We start from the raw sequence: 5,536 nt of genomic DNA on the forward strand, positions 1-5,536 counted from the left end.
TCGCTTTGTTGCCTTGGAGGCTCCTTGTGGGGACCAAGCTCCATCTTCCGCCTGGTGTCACATAGGAGAGGCTGGACCCCCGAGGTGAGGGCAGCCGCCTACCGGCGGAAGGACCACAGGTGACTCAGGACTTATTTGTGAAACGACAGTGTTAGACTAGAGACAGGGTTCCGGAGAGTCCGTCTTTTCTCTCTGAATGTCCTGTCCTGACCTGTGGGTGTGCCAGAAGGGCCCGGGCAGTCAATCTGGCCCCAGGGGGGTCTTTGCCCATCCCCATCCACCCCCATGCTTGGCTCTTGGAGTCCCTCGTTTCCAGTTCTGGGAAGCATCCCAATGTGTGAGTCAGGGGTTCTTAAAGTTTTCTAGGTCACAAACTTCTTAGAGGGTCAGCTGAGACGGCCAGCTCTCTCCCCAGAGGGACCGGAGCAGCGTCAGAGCAGCTCTCACGGTGGTTTATGCTCCTCCTGGGGGTTCGCAATTCCTGGCTGTGTGGGACACTGATGGGTCCAGATCGTGACCCTGGCCCTGCTGTGATCCCCTAGACCTATGTGCAGCTGGGGCTTCCCATCCGCAAAGTGGGTGTCAGGAGTGGCTCACGGAAAGCTCGGGGGGCTGCTTGGCAGAGGTTGGCAAGTCTGGACTCACAGGCAAGCCCTGCTCCCTCCCCACCCTGATGCTGCCTCCCTCCTCCCTCTGTCCCCTCTTACTGGCCCCACTGCCCTGGCTATGGTTTCTGCACGAGAGGATGCGATCTGACCGGTCTGCTGAGCTCAGCCACAGGTTTCTCTCCCTTTACTAAGGAGATGGTTTATTGTGTCCAGAATAACTAGCTCCTGCTGTGGTCCACACTTGGGCTAGAAAAGAATTTCCAGAATGAGAGCGTGGGGGTGTGTGTGTATGCTCAGTTGTGTCCGACTCACTGCAACCCCATGCACTATAGCCCATCAGGCATTCTCAAGGCAAGAATACTGGAATGGATTGCCATTCCCTTCTCCAGGGGATCTTCCTGACCCAGGGATCGAACCTGTGTCTACTATCAGCAGGCAGATTCTTTACCACTGAGCCACCTGGAAGACCAGATGGGAGGTGCTGTTAGAACAGCCGGGTGGCTTAAGGAAGAGCCAAACTCTTCTGCAGGCTAGCAGCCAATTTTTATAGCCTCAAGACAGAGTAAATTCCTGCTGGAAGGGTGGCATTAGGTGATCATTAGGAGGTTATAGGGTGGGTCCCTTGGACTGCAAGGAGATCCAGCCAGTCAATCCTAAGGGAAATCAGTCCTGAATATTCATTGGAAGGACTGAAGTTGAAGCTGAATGTCCAATACTTTGTCCACCTGATGCGAAGAACTGACTCATTGGAAAAGTCCCTGAAGCTGGGAAAGACTGAAGGCAGGAAGAGAAGGGGAAGGCAGAGGATGAGACGGTTGGATGACATCACTGACTCAATGGACATGAGTTTGAGCAAGCTCTGGGAGTTAGTGATGGACAGGGAAGCCTCGTGTGCTGCAGTCCGTGGGGTCGCAAAGAGCTGGACACGACTGAATGAACTGAACTGATAAGGTGGGTAATAGAGTGGGTATTTTACCTAATATGGGGTCAGGGAACTGGCCGGTTTAGGTCCAGAGGCTCATGGCAACAGTTGCTATGAGGCTTGGTACTGAGGTTTTTGCCAGAGGTTTTTGTCATGTGACCTTATAATAACAGGGCTCCACAGCTTCATCCTTCCTTTGCCAATGTTTTATTTTTATGACCAGTCCATCCACGTACATTTGAAAATAATACAATGTCTCTTTGGACTGCTTGTGCACATATATTCCTAGTCATGCTTCTGACCTGTCAGTTTCGGAGGGAAAAGTACTAAAACCTATCCCTAACTGAAACCGACTGTTTCTCTTTGTAGTTCTGTGAGTTTTTATGTTAAACATGTTGAAACTATGCTGTTAGGGGAATGACATTCCATAACCTTTATTTTGCTGGCAGATTGCTTCTTGCAGCCTTGAATGAATGAGTCCAACTTCATCCCTTTTAAAGTATTCTTCCCTTGGTTTCTGTTTTGTCTGATTCTGATGTGCACTCATCTATTTCCTTTGGTTAGGACTTTCAAAAGAATGTATTTTCCCTTCTGCTATGAAACTGTTCTGGGTCGTTATCATTTCTACGTGTTTCTTGAAGACAGGATTTTGTTTCTTATCTCTGGAGTTTTTTCCTGAATAGGCATATTTAACCCATTGGTTAAGAATCCACCTGCGTGCAGGAGACATAATGAAACGTGGGTTGGACCCCTGGGTTGGGAAGATCCCCCGGAGAAGCAAATGGCACTCCACTCCAGTATTCTTTCTTGGAAAATTCCATGGACAGAGGAGCCTGGCAGGCTCCAGTCCATGGGGTCGCAAAGAGTCAGACACAACTGAGCGTACACAACACACATACACATTTATTGCAATTGCTGAAATATTTGATCTTATTCCTGGTGTCACTTTTGTTTTCTATTTCCTGTGCTTTGTTTCTCACGCATTCCTAGTATTGTTGGATTTATTTCGTTTTTCCCACTTCAGTGTTTCCTTCTAATAAATAGTTTATGTTACACACTCTATTTTATGGAGATTTCCCTTAACACTTTCACTCACATACTTAACCTTCCAGTACCAGTACTGTACTCATGCTGAATCTGCACCTCGACAACAGCTTTGGCATGCTTTCCTGTCCCATAAACTACCTCCTTTTTTCATAACATCTATAATTTTAGTACCAAATTGTTACTAATCCTTAAGCAGCCAACACATTCTTAGACTTAGCAAATTTTTATCATTCTTGACTCATCATTGTTTCTTACATTCCATTTCTGGATTAGTTTTTCTTCTTGCCAGAGAACATAAATTAGTCGTATTCTCGAAAAGGAATTGTTTTTGATGCCATATGATCTGAGACCTCCAATGTCATCAGGAAGTGTTTTTAGTCTTACATTCAGCTGGGTAAAGAACTCTGAGTGTGCAATTATTTTCCCTCAGGATGTGGAGATAATTACTACCTTTTTTTCTTGTTTCTAGTATTTGTAACATTCTCTTGCAAGTTGTCTGGTTTCTGTTTGGAAATATTTAGGCTCTAATAAAACATCAACCCCTGTCCAGTGGTAGATTCATCCTGCCTGGCCCTTGTGGCCTCTTTCAATCTGAGTTCCGGGACATTCTCAGCTTTGGGAAGTTCCCTCCTGCATCTTTGTCTCCTTTTGGACCAAAAAATGAACTCTGTCTTCTGCATCTTCACCTTCGTCTCTCCTTTCATGCTGGGAGTCCTCGGCTTAATCATCCAACGCATCTACTTGCTCTTCAGCTGCGTCCACTAACACATTCAGCCCATTTATCAAGTTTCTTTGATGACCAGATTAAATTTTCCAAACACTCTAGTTGGCCTTTTTGAGGGCACAGTGTAAGGCTAAGGCTCTCTGCCTAAGGCTGTTGAGTATTCCTGCTCCAAGTTCTTGTTTTCATCATACTAACCCTGTTCCTTTGGTATTGTCCCCTTGTTCAGGTGTCTGACGACTGTTGGTACCTGAGGTTCACCCCAGCCACACAGCCTTCCCACATGTGCAAGAGAACAGAGTCACCCCTAAACAATGCCCAATGTGCTGGGCTGGGGGCTCCCCACCCCCCTGGGGCCCTGCCCATCCCTTCAGCCTGGCTCCGACATTCAACCCCCCAAACACAGAGGCCTGTCTTCTCTGATTGGCCCAGGTGTGTGTAGGGGTTGAGGGGGATGAGGAAGAGGGCTCAGCTCACCTGGTGGCTCCCACTGAGGTGCTCTAAACAGGTGTCCTGTGAGGAGCTGGGCCCCTCGAGCCCCAGATTCCCCCCAGGCTCCCTCCTTCCCTCAGGCCCCACTGCTGCCCACATTTAAGGTGTTCCCCCCAGGCTCAGGTTCACCTCCTGGAGGAGAAAGTTGTCCTGCAAGGCTGGGGCCTGGGACCACGGCAGGGGGTGGAGTCATGACTTCAGTGCGAGTCATCCGCACCTGGGGCTCCTTTCTCCCATCCCGGCCCAAGCAGCAGTTGTGGGTGGTGGGAAGGGCACAGCCTTTGGCATTTGGACAGAGCTTGGGCTCTGTATTCTCACCTTCAGATTTCACAAAATTAAAATGATTCTCTAACTCAACCTCGTGGTTAGGATGGACAACTTGGTTTGTGCCCAGCCCTCCCCCTGCTCCCAACTCTTTCCACTCACTTAGCAGGTACTCCCACCCCCCCAGGGCCTGAGTTCAGGCAGTCAGTGCTGAGGAGGTCTGAGGACAGAGCCAAGGCCAGGCAGCCCTTGTTTAAGTCTGAGGTTAGGGGCTCTGATGCCACCAGGGTCCAGGACTCCTGGGTCGTGGGGACAGGGAAGAACCCTCATCTCCAATCAGAGCAGTCATGCCCCTCACTTGGTCCCTGGGTCAGACCCCTGGGAGCCTCACCCTGGAAAAAATATGTCCACCTGTAAACACATCTGAGGGCTCCTGTTTGCACCTCTGGTTCGTATGGAGCCTGTAAATGAGGGGAGCCAGGAGGTGAGGCTGCTACCGCAGAGGCCTCCAGGAGAACAGAGAGGGATACTTAAGGTGTCCCAGCTGGACCCACCTGGACCTCAGTCTACCTTCTGGTCTGTCCCTGGGGTCTAAACCACTCCAAGCCCTCTGCTTTCAGGTACCGTCCACTCAGCCATCAGCAGCCGGGGTCCCCTCTGTGCATGGCCTAGGCCTTGCCCACAGTTTTCAGAACCAGGACGTTGGGTCCAGGCAGGTCTGATCTGAGTGCCTGGCTCCCACCGGCCTGAGAGGTGAGAGCTGCCAGCGCTGGTTCTCTGGCGCCATCCGGTGTCCATATGTGTGAACTGCAGCTCCCGCACCTGCGGACACCACCTGCGAACTATCCTTTGCGAAGGAGGGTCGGGTAGGGAGGCAGCCTCACCAGCAGCGACCCTTTGGCCCCACGTCTCTCACGGTAAGAACCTTTATAACTTCCAGCCTCTTTAGGCCCCAACCTGTGGGTCCAAGCCAGCACTGCACAATCAAATTAATGATTTTTTTCTTTTTAATTTCACCAAAATTGCCAACAAGGCCAAGGTGTTGGCTGGGGAGGTGATTGGTTCCCATTTCTACGAATTTCTATCCTTCAGCATTTCTGTCATTTGTCCCAGCATGGCCCAGTCTTTTGAGGCAAGCAGCTGTGTGAGCCTGCAGGCCTGCCCCCTCCCCTCTGAGGCTCAGCCCCTGGGACAGGGCAGCTCTGGACAAAAGCCTACAAATGTAGCTGTTGGGGCCCCTCGTTCCCTCAGGCACAGTGCTGGGGAGACAGTGACCTGATTCCCCACAAGGTCAGGGGGTGGCTGTGTGCAGAAAACCCTCTAAATGGAAAATGGACACGAGACACAGGAGTGATACACCCCAGGAACTGGGGGGCACAGGGCACTGGGGGGTGAGGGGCATCTGGGGGTGCTGAGAGTCTGGGGGGTGTGGGGCATCTGGGGGTGCAGGGCATCTGGGGGGGCTCAGGCACAGGCCAAGGT

Source organism: Ovis canadensis, chromosome 11 (assembly GCF_042477335.2).
Source record: "Ovis canadensis isolate MfBH-ARS-UI-01 breed Bighorn chromosome 11, ARS-UI_OviCan_v2, whole genome shotgun sequence".
NCBI lineage: Eukaryota > Metazoa > Chordata > Mammalia > Artiodactyla > Bovidae > Ovis > Ovis canadensis.